At 45.5% G+C, this 27,423-nt stretch overlaps 1 protein-coding gene across 1 annotated transcript in view; it reads left to right on the top strand.

Moving 5' to 3' along the window:
• Nucleotides 1-27,423, top strand: part of CFAP58 (cilia and flagella associated protein 58) — a 123,424-nt gene that overhangs the window by 83,534 nt on the left and 12,467 nt on the right. The gene's annotated exons all lie outside the window — the stretch shown is intronic.

Here is a 27,423-nt window from a genome sequence, read left to right as displayed (position 1 = left end):
TAGTGGCCCTGTGTCCGCCATCGCTGTGCTCCGTCATGGATTCAATAAAGATTTCTTACCTCGATGGTAGACAGAGGTCTGAAAACCTTTGAGGTTATGAGCTCCAGCAGTTAAATATTTCAGATTTTGGAAAATGGTGGAGAAAGCACCTAACAGTTCCTTGGATCTCTCAGAGATTCTGCTCCATTTTATATTTTTAAAAGTTAAAATCCTTCCTGAGAGCAGCACTGCAAGATGCATCCTATGGCTCAATGTTTGTGGATACCTGACCTTAGCACCTTCTGATATGGACTTTGGTTCCAGTGTCAGCCCAGGCCAGGCTGCCACCCGTCTTTGCCCAACCTTATCTGGTATCCAGTGGTGAGCTTACCATCTAGTATAGTGGCCTGCAGGCTGGGTGTGGCCATTTGCTTGCTTTTATCTGGCTCTTGGGGCACTTTTCTTCCTAGTATTACAAGGCACAATTCCTTCCACTGACACCAACAATGGAGCACTATTCCTCCCACTGACACCAACAATGGAGCACTATTCCTCCCACTGACATCAACAGTGAAACACAATTTCTTCCACTGACACCAACAATGGGGTACTATTCCTCCTACTTACATAGATGATGTAGTTCCTCCCACCAATGCTAACAATGGGGCAATTGTCCTCCCACCAACACCAATAATAGGGCACTTTTCCCTTACTGTCACCAATGATGGGGCACTATTCCTCCCACTAATTTCAATGATGGGGCACTATTCCTCCCACTAATACCAATGATGGGACACTATTCCTCCCACTGATACCAATGATGGGGCACTATTCCCCACACTGACATCAATGATGGGGCACTATTCCCCACACTGACATCAATGATGGGGCACTATTCCCCCCACTGATACCAATGATGGGGCACTATTCCTCCCACTAATACCAATGATGGGACACTATTCCTCCCACTGATACCAATGATGGGGCACTATTCCCCACACTGACATCAATGATGGGGCACTATTCCCCCCACTAATACCAATGATGGGACACTATTCCTCCCACTGATACCAATGATGGGGCACTATTCCTCCCACTGACACCAATGATGAGGCACTATTCCTTCCACAAATACCAATGATGGGGCACTATTCCCCCTACTGACACCAATGATAGGACACTAATCCTCCCATTAATACCAATGATGGGGCACTATTCCTCCCACTAATTCCAATGATGGGGCACTATTCCTCCCACTAATTCCAATGATGGGGCACTATTCCTCCCACTAATTCCAATGATGGGGCACTATGTCTCCCACTAATTTCAATGATGGATCACTTTTCCTCCCACGAAAACCAATGATGGGGCACTATTCTACTACTGACACCAATGATGGGGCATTATTCCTTCCACTAATAGCAATGATGGGGCATTATTCCCCCCACTAATACCAATGATGGGACACTATTCCTCCCACTAATTCCAATGTTGGGGCACTATTCCTCCCACTGATACCAATGATCGGGCACTATTCCTTCCACTAATTTCAATGATGGGGCACTATTGTTCTCACTGACACCAATAATGGGACACTATTACTCCCACTAATACAAATGATGGGGCATTATTCCCCCTAGTGACACCAATGATGGGGCATTATTCTTACCATTAATACCACTGATGGGGCACTATTCCCCCTACTGACACCAATGATGGGGCACTATTCCTCCCACTAATACCAATGTTGGGGCAGTATTCCTCCCACTAATTTCAATGATGGGGCACTATTGTTCTCACTGACACCAATGATGGGGCACTATTCCCCCCACTAATACCAATGATGGGACACTATTCCTCCCACTGATACCAATGATGGGGCACTATTCCCCACACTGACACCAATGATGGGGCACTATTCCTCCCACTGATACCAATGATGGGGCACTATTCCTCCCACTGACACCAATGATGGGGCACTATTCCCCCCACTGACACCAATGAAGGAGCACTATTGCCCCTACTGACACCAATGATGGGGCACTATTCCCCCTACTGACACCAATGGTGGGGCACTATTCCCCTTACTGACACCAAGGGCAGGGCACTATTCCTCCCACTAATACCAATGATAGGGCACTATTCCTCCCACTAATACCAATGATGGGGCACTATTACATCCACTGGTACCAATGATTGGGCACTATTCCTCCCACTGATACCAATGAAGGGGCACTATTGCCCCTACTGACACCAATGATGGGGCACTATTCCCCCTACTGACACCAATGATGGGGCACTATTCCCCTTACTGACACCAAGGACGGGGCACTATTCCTCCCACTGACACCAATGATGGGGCACTATTCCTCCCACTAATACCAATGATGGGGCACTATTACTCCCACTGGTACCAATGATTGGGCACTATTCCTCCCACTAACACCAATGATTCCTTCTGCTGACCACAAGCACTATGTAATTTTTTTGCTCCCAATGACCACCAAGCCTAGGGTATTGTTTACTCCCACTGACGTTAGGACATTTTCTGCTCCCTTTGGCCACAGTTTTCTCCCCTAAATTCTGAAGAACAGTAAACTGGCTTTTTGTTTAGAACGTTTGGAGACCCCGATCGAGTATGTCACCATCACTGCAAGGTACGTCACTCCTTCGCTTGTACATGGGTACTGTCATAACATTCAACAGCCGGAGAAAGCATCTTTGCGTTTTAAATCCCAACTCCGGGCAACTAAAAGATATCCTCTGCAGTGGGGCTGCACATGCACTGCAAGAGTTAATTACTCATTTAGGTCTTTGCTTACCTGATCCTCCACCAGTCCTTGCTGCTAGATTGGTTCCTGCAGCCTCTTCTAGCAGTATGGGGTCCTGACGTCCTCAACACCAAGGCAAGGCCCATAGCCCTGCATTTGATATGTTGACATCAAGGGACAGTCCACCACTGGAGTGTAAGAGAACGCCGTCTGCTGGAGGAGCCCAGAGTCAGTTAAGTAAAGCTCTTTCTCCTCTCCCCTAGACAAAATGATCTACTAACCCTAGAAGTGCAGGCACTGCCCCTCTGCAGGGGATAATGTAACATTTTCCCAAAGGTGGGCGTTATATCCTGGGGGGGCCAAGTACCGGTAGGTCTTTTGACCTTAAAGTGTTACTAAACCCACAACAGTACAATCAGTCTGTATATTCAGTAAAGCATGCTTGTTATACTCGCTGTGGAACCTAAGGGGTTAATCCTCTGCATTGTGTAAAAAGGCTGTTTGATCCTGTCTTCTCAGATCCTCCCCTTCCTCTACTGTCCCCAGTCCATCTGCTAATAGAACAGAGCCTTGGAGGCAAGCTGCACATACTCAGTTTGGTGTGTATTCCTAGAGAGTTTTTTTTTTCTTGGGAGCGTGCATGTGATTAGCACAGGGCCAGTTAGCACTGTCCAGACAGAGGGTCAGGGGTCATGCAGCCTCATAGGACAGTCAGAGAAAAATGAAAACTCCTGCAAGCTTTAACCAGTGCTCAGCTGGACACTGATAGAAGTCACAAGACTGCTATATACTGCTGATGAGAAAAGGTATTTAGCAGTTTATATTTACTCAAATAATTGCATTTCCATGTTCTGTGTACTATGGGAGACCAGATATAGTGAATGCAGGGTCCGGGGAGACCGTATACAGTAAATGCTGGGTCCGGGGAGACCAGATATAGTGAATGCAGGGTCCGGGGAGACCGGATATGGTGAATGCAGCTTCTGGGGAGACCAGATATAGTGATTGCATGGTCCGGGGAGAGCGGATATAGTGAATGCAGGGTCAGGGGAAACCAGATATAGTGAATGCAGGGTCCTGGGAGAGAGGATATAGTGAATACAGGGTCCAGGGAGACCAGATATAGTGAATGCAGGGTCCGGGGAGAGCGGATATAGTGAATGCAGGGTCCGGGGAGAGAGGATATAGTGAATGCAGGGTCTGGGGAGAGCGGGTATAGTGAATGCAGGGTCCGGGGAGACCGGATATAGTGAATGCAGGGTCCGGGGAGACCAGATACAGTGAATGCAGGGTCCGGGGAGACCGGATATAGTGAATGCAGGGTCCGGGGAGACCGGATATAGTGAATGCAGGGTCCGGGGAGACCAGATACAGTGAATGCAGGGTCCGGGGAGAGCGGATATAGTGCATGCAGGGTCCGGGGAGACCGGATACAGTGAATGCAGGGTCCGGGGTTTAGTAACACTTTAAGGGAAATGGGGTTTTGATGAGTGAACTTACACTAGCCCACTATTTACTCTAACTGAGGTGTCTGTGTCTCAATCTCACACTTTCAAATACATAATCATTAGCAAGAGAGTCACTACCAATGTTGTATTCTCAGGACTTAAATATGAATTCTGCTCGAGTTTGAGTTGTCTATTTTGAACTTGAATCTCTCCAGTTGCAGCTGTCTCAGACAACCTCATGGCAGGTGACTGAATTCCTAGTATGTACTAACAGTAAGTGCCAGGTTCCAGGGTTAAAATTAAGGGTATAATGAAAAAACATCCTTAAAACTGAACATATGTTCAAAGGCAAAATCCACACAGTGCAAGAGCAGCAGTTTCTCGGCCTGGCAGGTAATTGCCGTCTCGCACTCAGAAATTCCTTTTGAAGCTCTTGATCTTTTCAGGTCTACAGGATGCAGTTTACTAACATAGCAGTAGGTGGCGATAGAGTTTAATAGATGAAGCCTCCTTGGCGCGGAGTTCTTCTGTACAGAGCTGGCAGACTTTGAAATGAGATATCAGTGCACTCTATCAATTCTTATGCAAACCCTTCCAAGGCTGGCACTCCGGCAGACTTAATTGTACCATTTGAGTCAGCGGGGATGTTGGCGAATGGTATTTTTGTTGTCTGTGTTTATTGATGTTCTATTTGCCACTTAAAGATAATATTAAATGATTTGCTTTTTTTTGTGGTCTGACTAGGAAGAGATGGAGGGGGGGGGGGGAGATCTGCAGATGTTCTTATCTAGAGGACAATGTCTTTTTGCAAATAAAAATGACACGTTGCTCAATATAAACTGAGCTCGCTGAAAGCAGAATCATTTTTAAGGTCCTGGTTTTTAAGTGCTGCTGTCACTTGTGCTGGTGGCCATATTGCTCACAGAACCATTAGTCATGACAGTTCGCTCTCGGCACTTAGCAGGAGTCAGATGTAGACTAAAACAAACCTGAGCAATGCCGGGGGATTCAGGGAATTGTACCTGGACTTTGCATCATTGACATAATGGGTGCTTGGGACAGCCAAGCAAGGACTGATACCTATGTAAGGACATACGTGCTGCATCAGTAGCATACTTTAAAGTGAAACATGTTGCACAGTTGTACAGGCTTCCGTCCTGGATGGAAATTAAAGCAGAACTCTAGTCAGACCTTTTAAGTTTTTATTTTTGTATGGCCTTAATGAGTAGATCCATCCACAGTATTGGACTTGCAACATTTTCACCGGCCGCGAGGGCAGTCTCATTTGGGTTTGTTCCTCCCTGCCATATCCAAGTCCAGACTAAAGAGAAAGCTGCACCTCTGCTTCTTCTTTTTTTACTTTGTATCCAAAAAGATTTATTGCAACTAGAACATATTCCTTAATCCAGACTGGAGCACATCTCTCTCCACCAGACCGTCTCTGGCGACTTGTAGTTAGGGCCAGATTTAGACCTGGGGGGGCCCAGGGCACGTGAGGTTCTGGGGGCCCCTCATACACAGAGTTGGTTTACATACTCATTGACAGTCACACATTTTTAAAATGTATGACACAATGTCATTCTGAGGTCATGCATCTATCTATCTATCTATCTATCTATCTATCTATCTATCTCCTATCTATCTATCTGTCTGTCTGTCTGTCTATCTCCTATCTATCTATCTCCTGTCTGTCTGTCTGTCTGTCTGTCTGTCTGTCTCCTATCTATCTCCTGTCTGTCTGTCTGTCTGTCTGTCTCCTATCTATCTATCTCCTGTCTGTCTGTCTGTCTGTCTCCTATCTATATATCTATCTCCTATCTATCTATCTATCTATCTATCTATCTATCTATCTATCTATCTATCTATCTATCTATCTCCTGTCTGTCTGTCTGTCTGCCTGTCTGTCTCCTATCTATCTATCTCCTATCTATCTATCTTCTGTCTGTCTGTCTCCTATCTATCTATCTCCTATCTATCTATCTATCTATCTATCTATCTATCTATCTATCTATCTATCTATCTATCTATCTATCTATCTATCTCCTGTCTGTCTGTCTGTCTGTCTCCTATCTATCTCCTATCTATCTATCTCCTGTCTGTCTGTCTGTGTGTCTCTCTCTCTCTCTGTATACATATACAGTATATCTCTACAGTGAAGGAAATGCGTATTTGATCCCCTGCTGATTTTGAATGTTTGCACGCTCACAAAGAAATGATCGGTCTAAAAATCGAATGTTCGGTGTATTGTAACACTGAGAGACAGAATAGCAACAACAAATTCAGCAGAAATGCATGTCTAACAAATGATGGACTGATTTGCATGTTCATGAGGGAAATAAGTATTTGATCCCCTTCACGAAACGGACTTAGTACTTGGTGGCAAATCCCTTGTTGGCAATCACAGAGGTCAGACGTTTCCTGGAGTTGGCCCCCAGGTATGCACACATCTCAGAAGGGATTTTGACCCACTCCTCTTGGCAGATCCTCTCCAAGTCAGTAAGGTTTGGAGGCTGACATTTGGCAACTCGAACTTTCAGCTCCCTCCACAGATTTTCAATCAGATTAAGGTCTGGAGACTGGCTAGGCCACTCCAGGACCTTAATATGCTTCTTCTTGAGCCACTCCTTTGTTGCCTTGGCCGTGTGTTTTGGGTCATTGTCATGCTGGAACCCCCCTCCACAACCCATTTTCAGTGCCCTGGCTGAGGGAAGAAGGTTCTCACCCAAGATTTGATGGTACATTGCCCCGTCCATCGTCCCTTTGATGCGGTGCAGTTGTGTTGTCCCCTTAGCAGAAAAATACCCCCAAAGCAGAATTTTTCCACCACCATGTTTGACAGTTGGGATGGTGTTCTTGGGGTCATAGGCAGCATTCCTCCTCCTCCAAACAGGGCGAGTTGAGTTGATGCCAAAAAGCTGGATTTTGGTCTCATCTGACCACAACACTTTCAACCAGTCCTCCTCTGCATCATTCAGATGTTCAGTGGCAAACATCCGACGGGCCTGGGCATGTGCTTTCTTGAGCAGAGGGACCTTGTGGGCACTGCAGGATTTCAATCCTTGTCGGTGTAGTGTGTTACCAATTGTTTTCTTGGTGACTGTGGTCCCAGCTGCCTGGAGATAATTGGCAAGATCCTCAAGTGTAGTTCTGGGATGATTCCTCTCTGTTCTCATGATCATTGACACTCCACGAGGTGAGATCTTGCATGGTGCCCCAGACCTAGGCAGACTGACAGTTGTTTTGTGTTTCTTCCATTTGCGAAGAATGCACCAACTGTTCTCACCTTCTCACCGAGCTGCTTGGCGATAGTTTAGTAGCCCAGTCCAGCCTTGTGGAGGTCTACAATCTTGTCCCTGACATCCTTGGACAGCTCTTTGGTCTTTGCCATGGTGGAGAGTTTGGAATCTGATAGTTTGATTGCTCCTGTGGACAGGTGTCTTTTATACAGGTAACAAAATGAGATTAGCAGCACTCCCTTTAAGAGACTGCTTCTAATATCAGCTAGTTACCTGTATGAAAGACACCTGGTAGCCAGAAATCCTACTGAATGATAGGGGATCAAATACTTATTTCCCTCATGAACATGCAAATCAGTCATCATTTATTAGACATGAATTTCTGCTGAATTTTTGTTGCTATTCTGTCTCTCAGTGTTACAATACACCGAACATTCGATTTTTAGACCGATCATTTCTTTGTGAGTGGGCAAACATTCAAAATCAGCAGGGGATGAAATACTTATTTCCTTCGCTGTATATATCTATATGTGTGTATATATATATATATATATATATATATATATATATATATATATACACACACACACACACACAGTCCTAGCGCTCTGTGTGTGGTATGCCTTAGCTGCCGAACTTAGTTTGTAACTGCTAGGAAGGGTGATATCTTGGTCATTGCTGCAGCCGCTGTACCAGTGTTTCCAGCCAGCGATTCTGAAGCCGGTAAATGTAAGCAGCTACACAGGTATTATATTGTGGTTTTTGTTCATTAAAATTAAAGTGTATCTTTCCAAAAGATTTGCATTTGAAAAACGCTGCGCACATGCCATGGGACATAAAAATATGCAACACACTATCTATCTGTATGTATGTATGTATGTATCTATCTATCTATCTATCTATCTATCTATCTATCTATCTATCTATCTTTAAAATGTTTGGGAGTTCTAAGTAGTTTTCTAGCATAAAAATGATGTTTTATACATATAGGAGGGGAATGTCAGAATTGGCCCAGACTTGAAGTATGGAAAACTTTTACAGATGATGGCCAGCAAAATATTACCTCACGAGATACATTTAATAAATTATTTTTTTATTAGATTTTATATTACTTTTTTTAATTATTATTATTTTATATTTTTTTTTATATTGTTTTAGATTATTTTTGTATAGAGGGGGGCCCCTTCTGTCAGGGGGCCCAGGGCAGTTGTTCTTTTTGCTCCCTTATAAATCCGGCACTGGCTGTGGTAATGGTTAAGGATGAGGGAACTGAGCACTGACAGCATTCCTAGGTGGAGTGTTGCATGGACGCATTTTGCGCTTTCTCCCACAATTTAGCCTAGAAAAAGCATCATCCTGCTAGTGAAGCACATAATGGATCATCCAGTCACTGCCAGCGACCTGCAATCCCCATCAGCTTCACCTGCTGGGTTTATGGGCTCATGAGGCCTCGTCTCGTTTTGAGCCTACCGGTAATTGTTTTCTGCTATGTGGTGCAACATGTCTTTTCAAAGATGCAGAGAGAAAACTCAAGCTGCAAAGGGTGACCTCAGCTCATACAGCACTCTACTAGATTAATGACATTAGTTCCAGCTGGAGATACCGAGAAATGGCACCTAGACATAGTAGGTGAGTGCTGTATGAACTGAGGCCACCCACTGCATACATTTAGAGATATAGCCCAGAAGGGTCATAGTTAGACTCTGCTGGGCATGGCGTAGGAGTGCACTTAGACCCTCTGCAAGCAGATTGCTTTATTACTTGTGCACAAGCTGACAAAACGTCTGAGGTGGACATAAGGGGCCTTGTGGACATAGGAAAGGTCTCAGACTCAACTAACAGAGATGAAGAAGACACTGATGAGGATGATCCAATAACAATAGGAGGTATAAAGATCTTGATTAAGGATATTAGTTCTATGTGGGGATACCAAGAAATGGCACCTAGACATAGTAGATCTTTATACCTCCTATTGTTATTGGATCATCCTCGACAGTTTCTTCTTCAGTTCTGTTGATTGAGTCTGAGACCTTTCCTGTGTCCACAAGGCCCCTTATGTCCACTTCAAATGTTTTGTCAGTCTGTGCATAAGTAATGAAGCAATCTGCTTGCAGAGGGTCTAAACGTGCCCTGACGTCATCCCCAGCAGAGTCTCACTGACCCTTCTGGGTCTACATCTCTAACTATACCTGAGGCACCTATTTCTCTAAATGTATGCAGTGGGTGGCTTCAACTCATACAGCACTCACTTCCTATGTCTAGGTGCAATTTTTCGGCATCTCCAGAAGGAACTAACATCTTTAATCCAGATTGTTTTACCTCCTATTGCTTTTGGATCATCAAGACCCCTAATAACATCTTTGATTCAGATTCTTCACAGTCTACTCCTGGAGAGGCTGTTTTTTCATTAGCCACCATAGCCTCCATATGGCTCACAAAAACATTGCAAAAGGTTGTTTCTATCCTGAATGATGCAGTGCATAATGTTCCAATTCAGATTACTTAATAATACCAGCAGGATACCACCCTACATTTTGAGGACTGGCCTGCTGTTTTTGACCTAGGGTCTTCTGGAGCTCTTATTATTATACAGTATTTATAAAGCGCCAATAGTTCGCTCAGCGCTGTACATTACAAAGGGGGACAGAACATGTGACAGAACAATACCAATACAATGCAGAACATGAGGGGATTGAGGGCCCTGCTCTTTCGAGTTTACAATCTAGGAGGGAGGGGATGGTGGCACAGGAGGAGATAGCTGTGGGGGATGGAGTGGTAGGAGGAGTGGAGGAGGTCGGCAAGTTAGCAGGGGGTGGGGTAGGCTTCCCTGAAGAGATGGGTTTTCAGGGTGCGCCTAAAGGAGAGGAGAGTAGGTGATAATCTGATGGATTGGGGCAGGGAGTTCCAGAGGATGGGTGACACCCTGGAGAAGTCCTGGAGGCGGGCATGGGAGGAGGAGACCAGGGAACTAGAGAGAAGGAGGTCTTGTGAGGAGCGGAGTGTGCGTGTTGGGTGGTACTTGGATATTAGGTCAATGATGTAGTTCGGGGCAGTATGGTGGACGGCTTTGTACGTCAGTGTTAGGATTTTGAATTTGATCCGTTGGCAATCGGAAGTCAGTGGAGGGATTGGCAGAGGGGGGTGGCGGAGACGGAGCGGTTGGTAAGGTGAATGAGTCTGGAAGCCGTATTCAGGATCCACTGAAGCGGGGATAGCCAGCGGCAAGGCAGGCCAGTAAGGAGGGAGTTGCAGTAATCGAGTCGTGATTTGATGAGGGAGTGGATGAGCTGTTTAGTGGTTTTTGGGGTTAGGAACGTGCGGATTTTGGCGATGTTGCGGAGGTGGAGTCTGCACGAGCTTGTTAAAGATTGGACTTGGGGCTGGAAGGATAGGTTGGAGTCCAGAATGACACCAAGTACTCTGGCCTGCGGGGCGGGTATGGCTGTGTAAAGCATACAAGCAAACAAATTAATGGTATTCTCACATTTCACGATTTCAATGACAGTCAGGGAGGACTCCCCTAATGGACATATCCTCTTGCCTAACCCCTGAGTCTGGCTTTCCAGAACAGACAGTTTCAGAGTCATCCCTCTGTTGATGGGTCTGCTGACTTGAGCTCTACTGGACAACACATCACCTTCACTTCCAGAAAGGATTGGGAGCACCCCCTGCTACAGATTGGGTTACCTACTCCCTACACTGGAAAGCGTTGAGTGTGTCGTGTGACCGTACTGCCTTTACTAGAGTCAAGGTATTGCCTTCTGGATCTCCTCAACTGATGATCTCCACTTTGATGAGTGAAGGTTTTATGCAAAAGTGTCTCTCCTTCCCTTCTTGGAAGTTAGTATCTATTGCTGAAAGGTTCTTTTGTGCCATCCCCTTCATCATCACAATTTCCATATTGGTTAGGCTCGTTCTTCATCTTCCATTGATTTAGGTGTTGATCCCTTCAGATGCTCCTGTAGTATGATCTCTACTTCTACTGGATCTCTCAGTGTCTGTTGCCCAAACCTCAGCTGGACAACTTTTAGACATCCTGACTGTTTAAGAACTCCTAAACTCTTGTGTCCTTTAGTGGATGATAAGGAAAATAGGGTTTTTGTACTTACAAAAAATCTTTTTCTTGACATCCATTGAGGTACACAGGTTCAATCCCCTCTGTGTTATTGGCTCTTTGTACTGCTTGCTCAAAAAAAAAAACCTGAGACATGATGGTTAGAGGAGGGGCTATGGGGGGGGTGGGCGTTTTTTTTTCGCCTGTGTCCCATCCTCCTGCAGTTGGCAGTATAACCCAACTGTTTAAGAATTCTTAAACTCCGTTATCCCTGGGATACAAAAATCTTGCTGCAAGTACAATTTTTTTTTTCATAATTTACTGCTTTCAGCTTTTTATTCATTCTTTGTTGCATTTCAGTGCTGATAATCTTTTGCAGCCTCTTTTCAGTCACTTCTTGTCTTCATGCACTCCAGCAGTTGCTGCATGGCATTTCTCATGGCAGGTTTGGTGATGATGACAGCAGTGGACCATACCTGTGTATTGTTTGTTGAACCAGTCACCTGTTGTGGCCATTGGAACCTTTGGCAGGATGACAGCACACCTGGAAAAAAGGGTTCAAACCGCCGAGCACCAGTACAGCCCAGGTGCAAAGACCGTAAACCCGGCTTCAACCTGGTTCCATCCGGGCTACGCCCTGTAATGCGTTTTGTCCTGCTGGACTCCATGTCTAATCCCTTTGGACAGGGCAAACCACATTGGGGGCGTGGCCTCGATGGAGCCGGGTTAAAGCTGAGTTTACTGATTTTGCACCTGTGCTGTTTTGGTGTGGTTTGAACCCTTTTTTTTTCTAGGAGTGTTTGTATAGAGTTGGGACAAGCTCTTTTTTCTCCACCTGCACTGGCAATGAGAGTCACTGGACTTTTTGATTTTTGCCTGGAGCGGTGCCCCAAGCTCATGTACGGTCACAGGGTGACAGCACAGAAGCACAATTTGATGATGGGGCAGAGCGTTGTCACTTTATAAAAGGAAGTGCTTAAACATGGACCTTTCTGGCATGATCACCAGGGATTATGCCAGAATAGAGCCTCCTGGTATCCAGGTGTGAATACATTACCCGCAGTGCTTGGTGCTTAAGCCTTGGTGCAAATGAAGACAAATGGAGTGTAAACCCCTCCTGGAGAGTTTTGACTTAGGCCGGCCATACATGGGTCGAAATTGACTGATTTTTCACCTGAATATCAGAGCTAAGAATAATCGGCCGATTTTCGCTCTGTTGGTGGGTCAATGACACCGGCTGATTTTCCTGGTTCCTCCTCTTTTCGGTGATCGGGCATGTTGGAAAATTCATGAAAAACGACCGATTTTTGACTCAATGATGGTCAAATCGTACGATCGTTTTTCTGAAAAAGCATATGTGCATGAGCCATGACCTGGAAGGAACAGACGTTTCACCTGTTATATGGGGTGAACTTTATGACTTGTTTGGCCGATTTTCAAAATCATTGATGGCACCATCGGATTAGCGAGCAAATGGCGTTTTCGATTTTGGGACGAAAAATCATTCGGAATTCGAACCATGTATGGCCTGCATTAGGGCTCATTCACCCATGTATGGCCTGCATTAGGGCTCATTCACCCATGTATGGCCTGCAATTAGGGCTCATTCACCCATGTATGGCCTGCAATTAGGGCTCATTCACCCATGTATGACCTGCAATTAGGGCTCATTCACCCATGTATGGCCTGCATTAGGGCTCATTCACCCATGTATGGCCTGGAATTAGGGCTCATTCACCCATGTAAGGCCTGCAATTAGGGTTCATTCACCCATGTAAGGCCTGCAATTAGGGCTCATTCACCCATGTATGACCTGCAATTAGGGCTCATTCACCAATGTATGGCCTGCAATTAGGGCTCATTCACCCATGTATGGCCTGAAATTAGGGCTCATTCACCCATGTATGGTCTGCATTAGGGCTCATTCACCCATGTAAGACCTGCAATTAGAGCTCATTCACCCATGTATGGCCTGCAATTAGGGCTCATTCACCCATATAAGGCCTGCAATTAGGGCTCATTCACCCATGTATGGCCTGCATTAGGGCTCATTCACCCATGTATGGCCTGCAATTAGGGCTCATTCACCCATGTACGGCCTGCATTAGGGCTCATTCACCCATGTATGACCTGCATTAGGGCTCATTCACCCATGTATGGCCTGCAATTAGGGCTCATTCACCCATGTAAGGCCTGAAATTAGGGCTCATTCACCCATGTATGACCTGCAATTAGGGCTCATTCACCCATGTATGGCCTGCATTAGGGCTCATTCACCCATGTATGGCCTGCATTAGGGCTCATTCACCCATGTATGGCCTGCATTAGGGCTCATTCACCCATGTATGGCCTGCAATTAGGGCTCATTCACCCATATAAGGCCTGCAATTAGGGCTCATTCACCCATGTATGACCTGCAATTAGGGCTCATTCACCCATGTATGACCTGCAATTAGGGCTCATTCACCCATGTATGGCCTGCAATTAGGGCTCATTCACCCATGTATGGCCTGCATTAGGGCTCATTCACCCATGTATGGCCTGCAATTAGGGCTCATTCACCCATGTATGGCCTGCATTAGGGTTAATTCACATGTAAAGTTGGGGGGGGGGTGTTAGACTGCCCCCAATCCTGCATTACACTGAGCCATCTCGTTAGCAGGGGAACAAAAGTGATATATAGATCATTGCTTGATCATCTCATTTTTATGGGGCCTATTCACCAAAAGTCGACATGTGGGAGTATTTTGACCGGTTAAATGAGTCTAACGATTGACTCGCCTTCCTCTGGACCAAAACTGCTGAAGTTAATGAGCGGCTGAACTTGGTGGAAGTGTGTTTCTTCAACCTAGTTAGCCATGTCACCGTGTAATCACAAAACCCAGGCGACGATTGCCCCGTCACAGCTCACCTGTCTGAATCAATCCTCCAGATGTTCTATTGTGTCCCAACAAGCAACACACCAAATCCATGTTTTGTCCTTGCACCCTCCAACACATCGTACAAAAACATCCTTTAAATGAAATGCCCGCAGTGACCTATTGAGTGCTTATCAGCGCAGAGTGTGCTGTAACAGCCGAGCGGGTGCCGAGATGTGTGCTCGCCGCCCGCACTCAACTGCTGGCAAGGGAGCACTTGCGGGCTTTAATTCTTCTGCCTGTTTGTTGGCCTGCCGCAGTGTTAGAATGAAACGCAGCTCCTGGGGCCTACTCTGTAAACACCGACTATTGTATTTCACCGTCCCCATTCCCAATCCGCCCAGCAAGGATTGTATTAAACAACTTGGCACCGTCCCGATGCCCTTTAAACAAAAAAAAAAAAAAAAAACGGCATCCCCTTGCCAACTCATTTTGTTATGCTGTTTCTGCACCACAGTGGATACTACGGCAAGGAGCTGCTTTTCTCTATTCTGCTAATACTACCCATAATTATTTGGATTTTTGTGAAAAAGCCATCGGATTCAGCACTCTTTGTCTTTCTGGACAATTACTGGCAGCCTAAAATGCAATCTCACTGTAAGTGCCCAGTCATTGCCAAGCCTTTCCTTGCTCCAACATTGTCATGTCTTTTATGACACAGGCACGCTCTATAGATTTCTGTATTTTTTTTTTCAGCCCGATAATCAATGTCATATTCCTGTCACACTCTCTGAATAACAACTCCAGACAATTATTTAAAAAACACTTGAAGTTTTACGGAAGTCAATCTAGCAAGTGTACACTAGGGGTGCAGAGACTGGCCTCAGGTGATACACAGAGATGAAACAAGTCCTCCTCCAAACGTTGCACCTGTTTATCTACAGCCAGCCATATTTCCTCTATATCAGCAGCGTATTTACCGCAAGGCATTTGTCTGGGGCGGCAATTTTCAGGGGGGGCGTCAACACCCCCGGAAAAAGGGACATAAGTGGCGAGGATGGGGACCTGGTCAGCACCGCCATGAGATCTGAGGAGGCTGTGTGCTGCTGGAGGGTGCGGGGATGGCTTCCAGTCAAGGCCTGGACTGAGTGAAGTATAAGGGAAGGCCAGCATGACTGGGGCGTGCAGACGAGGCGGAGAGTGTAATTTGGGTAGAGTATAGGGAAGGAAAAAGGGGATGGGGGGTGGTTACTTACTTGATTGGTGTACGCAGCATTGTGGGTGGTCTTGCAGGATTTGAAATGGGGGGTTGGGTCTTGTCGGAGTCAGTCGGAGCTTGTGCCATCACGGAGGTGGTTTCTCCCGCCCTCCTGCCCTGAAGTTGGTTTGTATTCTGTTTGTTGTGTTGGTTATAGTTTTGTCATTGTGTTTGTTCCGGTGTTGTTTTGCTGTTTGTTGGGTTGTTTGTGGTGTTTGTTTTATGTGGGTTCATGGCGTTTGTTCAGGGTTCAGGACAGCTGTTGTGTCCCGAAGTGTTTGTTCGTTTGTCATGGCAGCCGGCAGGGGTTGATGGGTCTTTGAAGGCGGTGGTGGAGTGACAAGTTGATGAATTATGAGTTGGGCCCATCGTAGGTATGGGTGTCCCTTCCCAATAAAAGGTCATGTTGGTAATGTGGGAGTTCATTTGGCTGTATCTGGGTTAAGTAACGGTAGTATTGTCCCCGAGGCGGTGTAGTAGCAGCTGGGGGCCTTTCATTGGGTATCAGATACAGCCGAGTTGGTGATGGGAGTAATGGTGCCTTCAGAGACCTTGGACCCGGGTGGTATTTTACTGTCAGGTATCAATTGAGTTACTGTAAGAAATTTATGTTTGAGTTATGTTAAATAAATGGTTGCTATGGCCAGTTTTACACCAAAAAGAGAGTTGCGTGTTTATTTGGGTGGAAAGGTTTTGAAGGGGTGGTGGTGTTTTTAAGGGGGGTAGGTAAGTATTAGCCTCGGGGATTCTGCAAGTCCAACAGTCATGCTTCTTTCATTCTGGAGGTTAAGTTTAATGCATGAATTGGGTGGTTACGGCAGGGAAGTGTGTTGTTCGGTGGTGGTGGGTGGGGATGGGGGGTGGGATTGCGTCAATGAGCTGGGCTGGCGGAGGATGGTGTCAGCGGGGGGGATACTGGTGGGGTGGGTGCCCGATTTTAGTGTTGCCTGGGGCAGCACATGAACTAAATACACCACTGCCCTACATCCATCAAAGTGCATAATAGCCCCAATAGTTCCGACGCGTTGCGTTCATTCCAATCCAAGATCTTTTTCAGGGGGCATTGAAAAGGAATCTCTAAATAAATACACAATAATGTAGTGTAATGTCACATTTGATTTCAAATAGTAATAGCTAATGTGCAGCGCATGAGTGTGAAAGCAGCCTTATAGGGGGATCAGGACAGTAAGGGCTTGTTTATATTTGTGGTTTGGGGGGGGGGGTAAAACCTCATAGTTGAGATGTGTTTTTATCACACAAACCCAACCACTGGTGTACCGTCAGGGGTCGCAATGGCAATCCTGCCCCAGGCTCCAGGGGCCCATGTGGCTTCCCTATCACATTCTGTTTTACACTCGGACAGGAGGGGTGGCATATTTCTCTAGCCAGCGCTGAAAGCCTGCTTATTCTCTGCCTCTTCCTGCTGGTATTCAGTGGCTGCAGGCAGAAAATGTTCATTTTGCTATTCACAATTTAAAAAACAAAATTCTGAATCTTTCCTTGCATTACGGTAAAAAATGTTTAGGCATTGGTATCGCCCCCTCACCCCCCCTTATACTTACCAATGTCCCCATTTGATCCACCGCTGTGCATGTCTGCAACTCCTCTCTCCCCTCACTCACTGGCTTTGCTGAGGCAGCAAGAGCCATTGACCCGAGAAGAGTAGGTTCAGGGCCGCTGTGTACAATTCATTTGCACAGAGCAGGTAAGTATAACCCAGTTTGGTGATATTTAGGAAGCAGGGGGCAGGGCCGAGTCCCGCTGTCTGTGTCAATAGACCTAGACAGCAAGGCTTTGGAGCAATCCCAATTTCTATAGAGGCACTCTGCGGAGTGGAGGACTCAGGAGCGCCAGCGACGACCCAAGAAGAGTAGGTTCAGGGCCGCTGTGTGCAATTCAGTTGTACAAAGCAGGTAAGTATAAACCTGTTTGATGTTATTTAGGGAGCAGGAGGCAGGGCCGAGTCCCGTTGTCTGTGTCAATAGACCTAGACAGCGAAGCTTTGGAGCAAGCCCACTTTCTATAGAGGCACTCTGCTGAGTGGAGGACTCAGGAGCACCAGCGAGGACCCGAGAAGAGTAGGTTCAGGGCCGCTGTGTGCAATTCAATTGTGCAAAGCAGGTAAGTATAAACCTGTTTGATGTTTTTTTTTTTTAAACAACAAAGTGTTTACAATCACTTTAAGAACAGAAACCGTTAGGAATGTTCCCAGGAGCTTAGTTAATGAAGTGAAGTTCTGCGGATTTCCAACATCCAATCCCATGCAAGCAAAACTTGTGTTTTTCTTTTAATCTTTCGTTTTCCATGCTCATGATTGGGTATCCTTGAACTTTCACCACATTCACTAAGCTCTGGGGAAATTTCCTAATGCCTTGCAAAGTGAACGGCAAACTTCGCTTTAGTAAATCGAACCCTGTGTGTCAATCTCAATAATACAGCATTTGTTTTTTGTATATGCGCTAGTAAGGAAAGTACAAGGGAGAAGCTAGGGAAGGGTATTTTCCTGATGAAGTTAGTGCTATAATTGCATCAGATATAGAAATATCAAGGTAAATAAAATGTACTTGTATAAAATACAAGTATATAAAATACTTAGAAATTTAAATAATTACCTTTGGGTTTTAAATGAAGAGATTACGTTTTTTTTGTTGTATATTTCTTTAACTGTAAATTCCAGTTGTAGACCCCAAGGGAGAGGAGGCAATGTGCTGGCTATGCAGGAATGGAGGAATGTAGTCTGCTTGATAAATTGTTCTGAGATGGAAGTCAGCAGGTGGTGGACAATATTGAGTGTTTATGTACAGATAATGTTCTCAGCATTTCCCATTTTAAAGCCAGTTTTGATAGTAGAGCAGCTGTGTCTTGTAGAGAGCTACTACAGGTTGCGGATGTATGGTCTTTTATTTTCGAGCCATGCAACCAATCCAAATATGTAGAGCATGGATTACCACCAATGTCATACGACACATCTACTTTATAGCAGAAAAAAGTTGATCAAGTTTCATGTTGTCACAACTTATTTCATAATATAATGCAACGTTTAAGCAAACCACAGATTATATGCACAGAGTGAATACTAAAACCTCCTTCCTATTGGCTTTCTCCAAAACTTTCGTTTGGCCGGACTCATTTGAAAGTTGGCCATCACATATATTTCATGTAGATCTAAACCAGGGGTGGGCAGTTAATATTCCCAAGGAGTCACATGATTAACTGGGACTGTTGTGGAGAGTCAAACCAATAGGATGGGTATTTATATATTCCAAAGGCAGTATGCAAAAGACAGAGCAAAGGCTCTGGAGTTAGTAAAACCATACACTATGGACATGTTTGCATTCAAGGAATACTGCGTAAGCTGTACACACAACAGTGCACATTATTTTTATTCACTATACTATTTATATATTCCCTCCACTGTTATACACACCTCCGGCATGTTTTGTCACTTCCACAACAAGGTGAAAATTAAGGACAACTAGTGGGGTTTTAGGCTTCACCCCTTACCTGTGGGGTGGAGAGCAGGACCTGGCAACACCTCTCGGCATGCCTTTACCTGCATCATATCCTTGCTGCCCACCTTCCATGGTCCTTCCTGTCAGGAATGGACTTGCCAATAGTGGTGGGACTCACCTGCCTTGTGGGCTGCAGTACCAGGGCTGGCCAGCGGGTGCTCTCAACAACCAGAAGTTCACTTCGGCAATTAGCCATCACCTGGGGCTGATTGCAGGTGGTGTATTTAAGGGATGGCCAGACCTGCAGTCTGTGCCTTGGTGTGTGTTTTTCCATGGGCCCCTGTATCTTGTAACCTGCATTCCTGTTCCTGTTTCTGCCTGACTTGTTGCCGACCCTGCCTGATCCTGACCTCTGCTGACTTCTCCTGTTTGATCCCTGGCTTGTGACCCTGACCATTCTCTCCGACTGCTCCTCCTGTACCTACCTGTCCGATAGTTATCGACCCGGCCTGCCTGACTACGTTGTGCTCTATATGTGTATGTACCTGTGTATCTATATCAGTTTAGGTTTGGGTTTGTTTCACCTTGTTGTATGTATTTGTGTTAGCTTGGGGTTTGGTGCACCGCGTTTATATTTGTATTGTTAGTCTCAATAAATTATATTATTTACTATATCTGAAGCCTACGTTTCCCTGTGTCAGTCCACACACTTCTGGTCACACCCGCATCCCTGACACTTCCTAATCACATGAAGGGTGGCACTGCCCCTCCTACTTGGCCAAAGCCATTTGGAAAGAATGGAAGTGTGCCCACCACCATCTTGGCAACCAGGGACCAACAATGGCAGAAGCAACACCATCTTCTATACTGGATGGCCTGGAGTTGGGGACACTCCTCCCCAAGAACAATGGAGTAGTGTCACACAGCCTTGGGGGGAGAAGCAGGGGCGGAAATTGGGTGCCGTCATCTCTTGTAGATACCTATTCTCCAACACATTACTGCAAAGGTGCGTAGGCAAGCATGCACCTATGTAAATTGGAAAAAAATAGCAGTCACCTTAAAAATAAAAGCAATGCAAGTGTATTGTACGCATACAATTTTAATTTTCAGTTGACCTCATGTAAGCTGGACAGAGACAGCCAAAATGCTGGATGTGGCCTGGGGGTTGTAAAATGCCCAGGTCTGTTCTAAACCTTAACTGAATGCAATGAATTTGGTAACACACTATATATTCCAAACTATTGTCATATTTTGTTTAATAAAATACTTGCTATTACCTTTTTCATGCTTACCATTAATACGGGATGTATACAGCACCAGCAGTTTGCACAACATTTTACAAAATTTCAGGCAATAGTAAAGGGGTTGGGAAGGGGAGGCAAGTGATAGAAAAGGTAATACCAGTGTGGGGATGAGTTTTTTAATGAGTTTTTAGGTACAGGCGGGATAGTCTTGCCTGAAGAGATGAGTTTTCAGGGATTGCCAAAAGGCAAGCTGAGTAGGAGATATCTGGACAGATTGGCATAGGAAGGCCTATTGACTGTATTAGGCATTTTTACATTTAAGTTAGCTGTAAACCCAGTCACTAAAATCTCATGTATTCACTTTTAATTGGCTCCTGCCTATTTACACACTCTTCTAATACCTCTCGGTCTTGTAGTGAGTACAGGTTCCTGCCTATACAATTGCCGTAATACATCTCTCAGGCAGGGGCGGACTGACCATTTGGAAACTCGGGCACTGCCCGAGGGCCCGGGGTCAGTAGGGGGCTCCATGAGATGCCCCTGGTATCTTTTTTCATAGGCGTTTTTGAGTTTGGGCAAGGACACAAGGGCCCCATGATCCCCTATTGTCCGGGGGCCCCATGAGTTGTCAGTCCGCCCCTGCTCTCAGATGATAGCCTGGTCAGAGTTCCTCTTCTTGAGGCCAGTACAGACACATTTCAGAAGGAGCCCAGAACCATCCTCAGCCCCTGTATGAAGTCGGGTGTCCACACCTGCATGTGGTTGTCTGCAAAACATGGATCCAGAATTGAAGACTTCATCTCTTCTAAGACTCTATGGAGCCTCTAGGCTCAAGGTTCAAGACTGGGCTTTACCAGTCTCTGAGTAAACTGGAAATCCAGTTCACTCTGTATGTGTCAGGGACCATCGCGACGCATGGGTCTACACAGGCGTAGGTGTCTGCCAAGATGTGTAGGTGGCAGGGCACTAGGACCCAGGCGCACCCGTCGTCTTGACAGTACTAGGCAGGCACTAGGACCTAGGCTGCGCCTGTCAGGTGCAGGGCGGGCTATTTAAACCAGCTCTGCACAAACACTTGTTGCCGAATGGTCTTTGTATGCTGTTACCTGTGTTGTGAGTATCTTGATCTGGATTGTTTGACCTTGCTGCCTTCTCCTGTCCTGACCCTTGGCCTGCCTAACTCTGCTCCTGGATGTTCCCCTTTAAATCTGATCTTTTGGTATTGACCCTGCGTGTGACCCGACTATCCTTTGCCTACCGTTTTGTACCTCACCGACCCGCTAGTTACCGACCCGGCCTGTATGACTCTGATTTAGCTCATCCATCCATCCCGTAGGGATCACTAGGCTCCCTCACATCAGACTCTTAGCCCCCTGGAGCTCCTGTCAGACTTCTCTACCCCTGTTGGAGATACCTAGCAGCTGCGACCTGGTACCAGAGCACTCCAAGTCCATCCCCACCATCAGGGGCCCTGGTGAACAAGTGCTCCGGTGCTTAGACTCCGCACTCTGGGGAGGCTCTGCCAGGGGATTGATAGAGGTGCTGTCAGGCGGTCCTTTACAGTATGACACAAACACCCTGTAGCCCTTCGACCTCTCTGGGTGGCATTGGGTACGCTGCAATATATTAATTTTTGGTCCTTGGGTCTCTAGTCTCTGCAAAACCTCCAGGCTCCAGGACACAGGCAGGGTTTTACTAATCTCTGAGGAAGCTGAAAATCCAGTTCCCACTGTATGAAAAAAGCACCCTGGAGCCCTTTAACCCTCCTGGATGGCACTTGGTATGCTGTAACATATTTATTTTGGTTCTTAGGTCTCTAATCTCTAGGAAGCCTCCAGACTCTAGGACCCAGACACGGTTTTACTAATCTTTAAGGAAACTGAAAATCCAGTTCACTTTGTATAACACAAGAACCCTGGAGCCCTTCAACCTTCATGGGTGGCACTGGATATGTGGCAATATATACATTTTTGGTTCTTAGGTCTGTAATCTCTATGAATCCTCCAGAGTCCAGGACTCAGCCAGTGTTTTACTAATCTTTAAGGAGACTGAAAATCCAGTTTCCTCTGTATGACAGAAGCACCATTTAACCCTCCTGGATGGCACTGGGTATGCTGCAACATATTCATTTTTGGTTCTTAGGCCTCTAATCTCTACAAAGCCTCCAGACTCTAGGACCCAGGCAGGGTTTTACTAACCTCTAAAGAAACTGAAAATCCAGTACACTTTGTATGACACAAGCACCCTGGGGCCCTTCAACCCTCCCGGGTGGCACTGGGTACGCTGCAATATATTCCTTTTTTGGTTCTTAGGTGTCTAAAGTAGAGACAACGCCTCCTGGCTCCAGGACCCAATGGGATTTTATTAAGCTCTGAGGATACTGAAAATACAGTTCACTCTGTATGTTACAAGCACCCTGGAGACCTTCAACCTACCTGGGTGGCACTGGGGTACGCTGCAATATATACATTTTTGGTTCCAGGGTGTCTAGTCTCTACAAAACCTCCAGTCTCTACAAGGCCTCCAAGCTCCAGGACCCAGAGAGTTTTATTAATCCTTTAGGAAATTGAAAATCTAGTTTCCTCTGTAAGACACAGGCACCTTGGAGCCCCTCAACCTGCTTGGGTGGCGCTTCTCACACCATCACAGAGCACCAAACAGTCGGAACAGGTATAGTCTCGTAGTTTTTGACTTATATATACATATATAATATATATACATATACATATATACAATATATACATTTTTGGTTCTTAGGTCTGTAATCTCTATGAATCCTCCAGAGTCTAGGACTCAGCCAGGGTTTTACTAATCTCTAAGGAGACTGAAAATCCAGTTTTCTCTGTATGACAGAAGCACCCTTTAACCCTCCTGGATGGCACTGGGTATGCTGCAACATATTCATTTTTGGTTCTTAGGCCTCTAATCTCTACAAAGCCTCCAGACTCTAGGACCCAAGCAGGGTTTTACTAACCTCTAAAGAAACTGAAAATCCAGTTCACTCTGTATGACACAAGCACCCTGGGGCCCTTCAACCCTCCCGGGTGGCACTGGGTACGCTGCAATATGTACATTTTTGGTTCTTAGGTCTCTGAAGTAGAGACAAAGCCTCCTGGCTCCAGGACCCAGGTGGGATTTTATTAATCTCTGAGGATACTGAAAATACAGTTCACTCTGTATGTTACAAAACCTCCAGTCTCTACAAGGCCTCCAAGCTCTAGGACCCAGACAGGGTTTTATTAATCCTTTAGGAAATTGAAAATCCAGTGTCCTCTGTAAGACACAGGCACCTTGGAGCCCCTCAACCTGCCTGGGTGGCGCTTCTCACACCATCACAAAGCACCAAACAGTCAGAACAGGTATAGTCTCGTAGTTTTTGACTTTTAAAGGTGGTTGCACACAGCACCCTTGGGCTCCCTGTTAGGAAAATACACTGAAATTAACTCTGTACATCTAGATACAGCTGCATGCATGAGTCCAAATATTCCATTGTATACCGTAGAACTAACAGACCCCTTTACTGCAAACACCTGAACTCAGTCATTTTTATCTATCAGAATCATATGGTGTATTTCTCTTGTGTGTTTTCCATGTAAAGACAAGAACGTGGATTCCATTACACCCCACCTTCCATGCCTTTATTCCCTTGGTTGTCAGAACTTTGCGCAGAGCTGATGAAACAAATGCAGCCAGTGTTTTGCTCCTGTACAGGAAGAAGAGAGAATAATGGAGGCTTTATAAAAGTGGTTTTGTCAGCAATGACTTATTTAGAAGAGAGGAGGTTTTATAGATTTTCCAGCCCGATCTTAACAAAGATTTTTTCACATTTACTCTTTTCTACCTGAATTGCATTCACTCTGCATTCCTCTTCCTCATCTTCTCATTCGGAGCTTGTAATAGAAAATGCGTCTTCAAATTCCAGCACCTAAAGCAGACTTCTAACTATATACTCTCAATACTGATCATATACTTAACCAAAGTCTGGAAATACACCTATGCTTGGCAGTGACATATGATAAACAGGGGCGTATTTTGCACGAGGCAAACGAGGCCTTTGCCTAGGGTGGCACTTTTCAGGGGGGGCGTCGCTTCGCCCCCTTCCCACACAAGTGATACTTAGGACAGGGGCTGTTATGTAGCTATTATGTGTCCCACTTCGATCTGATCCACGAAGGCACTGCTGGAGGAGGGGCAGAGAGAGTGTCTCGTGTCCTACTCATATCCCGGGTGGATGATGGATCACAGATGCCGCAATGTGGGCAGGAATTTATCTTCTCCTGGGTGACATACCAACCTGCGCCTCTTATCTGGCCACACCCCCGAGATCACTGGGTGGCCAATGGCAGCCTGTCCCTCCCCCTGCAAGATCTGCCTCCTTGCCGGTGGTTGGCTGCCGGATCTGTAGGCAGCACGAGTAAGCTGATCGGTGTGTGGGAGTGGTTGGAGCTGGTGAAGAGGAGGAGAGTGGCTGGAGAAGGAAGGCAGCTGATCAGTAAGTGTCTGTGCCGCATGGCCGGGATCTGGGGAGAGCAGAGGGTGCTGCTGCAGGTATGCTGGCTGTGGATGGGAGAAGGAGGGACCTGGCCTGGAGGAGGGGTCAGCAATGTAATGTAGTGCCCCATCATTGGTGTCAGAGGGAGTAATAGTGCCCCATCATTGGTGTCAGTGTAGGAGGAATAGTGCCCCATCATTGGTGTCAGTGTAGGAGGAATAGTGCGCGCAAAAAGGAGAATTTGTGAAAAGAAATTCACAGAAAAGCAGCTACATTATGAACAGAATGTGACACTCAGAAAAATTTCCAAAAATTATGCTTTATTACACTTATAAATATGACATATGGGCAGTCGCCCTGGTTTACCATCACCTCAGTATGAGACAATACACACAGACCTAAAACCATTAAAATAACACCAAGACCGGTCTAAATGCATGTGCAACAGAGAAAATGACTACAAGAGTCTAATGTCCCTGAGACACAGACACATAGGTGAACACTTCCCAAGGAGGTGTATCCAAAAATTATACCATAGGTATACCATAATACATGTTATGATATTAGAATTCGGCAATTGCCATAATGGTTATATCCCAAACAGGGAATCCAAAAATTATACTATGGATATGGATATCACATGTATGCAATTCAGCAAGCACAATATGCGTCAAAAGGAGAACAATATGCCACAGGCCTGTATGAAAAAAGACAAAAATGTCATATGTATAATGCAATACATTCCTGTGCCGGCACAAGTGGTTGGGGCCCATTCATCTGTATAAACAGCTGTTTCTTAGAGCTCTTAGATGAGAATATGCGCCATTTATTCCCAGGATGGAAGAAAGGATGCAAAATGCAGCACTCTGCTTGAAATGGTTTCTTCACCACTACATGTGGACTACACACCACTTTCTGTAAGAAAAACAAGACACATCCCAAAAGATCTTCTGCCTGTTGAAATGCATGTGGTATGTCTTGTTTCCCATAAAAAGCACCATGATGTCCCCATCCTGTAGTAAAACAGACAATATGTGGAAGAGTCACTGACAGAGCTTACACTCTATGTAGGATATATAGGTCATATAATGACAGAGGACCATATATCTAATGTCCTGTAACAGTCCACTCACCACCTGTGCACTGGATAATAGGAACGGAAAGGATGTCCTTCATAGGTATTGCCATACAAGGCCAAAGAGGCCAAGGATTTACCGCTGACATCCGCCGATATACGGCGGGTTCCAGCCCCTTCTTGGCGCCTGTGCTGCTTAGGCTTGCCTCATGGCATGTGAAGATGGCTTCCTCCTAATGGGTCAGCGTGCGTTCCACCTAGTGCGCATGACCGGAAGTGACGTATCTGACGTATGACGTCATACGTCAGATACGTCACTTCCGGTCATGCGCACTAGGTGGAACGCACGCTGACCCATTAGGAGGAAGCCATCTTCACATGCCATGAGGCAAGCCTAAGCAGCACAGGCGCCAAGAAGGGGCTGGAACCCGCCGTATATCGGCGGATGTCAGCGGTGGTTCCTTGGCCTCTTTGGCCTTGTATGGCAATACCTATGAAGGACATCCTTTCCGTTCCTATTATCCAGTGCACAGGTGGTGAGTGGACTGTTACAGGACATTAGATATATGGTCCTCTGTCATTATATGACCTATATATCCTACATAGAGTGTAAGCTCTGTCAGTGACTCTTCCACATATTGTCTGTTTTACTACAGGATGGGGACATCATGGTGCTTTTTATGGGAAACAAGACATACCACATGCATTTCAACAGGCAGAAGATATTTTGGGATGTGTCTTGTTTTTCTTACAGAAAGTGGTGTGTAGTCCACATGTAGTGGTGAAGAAACCATTTCAAGCAGAGTGCTGCATTTTGCATCCTTTCTTCCATCCTGGGAATAAATGGCGCATATTCTCATCTAAGAGCTCTAAGAAACAGCTGTTTATACAGATGAATGGGCCCCAACCACTTGTGCCGGCACAGGAATGTATTGCATTATACATATGACATTTTTGTCTTTTTTCATACAGGCCTGTGGCATATTGTTCTCCTTTTGACGCATATTGTGCTTGCTGAATTGCATACATGTGATATCCATATCCATAGTATAATTTTTGGATTCCCTGTTTGGGATATAACCATTATGGCAATTGCCGAATTCTAATATCATAACATGTATTATGGTATACCTATGGTATAATTTTTGGATACACCTCCTTGGGAAGTGTTCACCTATGTGTCTGTGTCTCAGGGACATTAGACTCTTGTAGTCATTTTCTCTGTTGCACATGCATTTAGACCGGTCTTGGTGTTATTTTAATGGTTTTAGGTCTGTGTGTATTGTCTCATACTGAGGTGATGGTAAACCAGGGCGACTGCCCATATGTCATATTTATAAGTGTAATAAAGCATAATTTTTGGAAATTTTTCTGAGTGTCACATTCTGTTCATAATGTAGCCGCTTTTCTGTGAATTTCTTTTCACAAATTCTCCTTTTTGCATGCCTTTTTGGCTACTGAATGGAGACCAAATATTGGGTGATACGATAATTTAATTTATTTTATAACCTCTCAATAATTATCTTTAGCATAGGAGGAATAGTGCCCTATCATTG

The sequence above is a fragment of the Staurois parvus genome, unplaced genomic scaffold (genome assembly GCF_062004578.1).
Source record: "Staurois parvus isolate SC_StPar_1 unplaced genomic scaffold, SC_StPar_1.0 ptg000250l, whole genome shotgun sequence".
NCBI classification, from domain to species: Eukaryota; Metazoa; Chordata; class Amphibia; order Anura; family Ranidae; genus Staurois; species Staurois parvus.
Note: the sequence above shows the minus strand (reverse complement) of the source record. Positions and strands in the feature narration are given on the sequence as shown.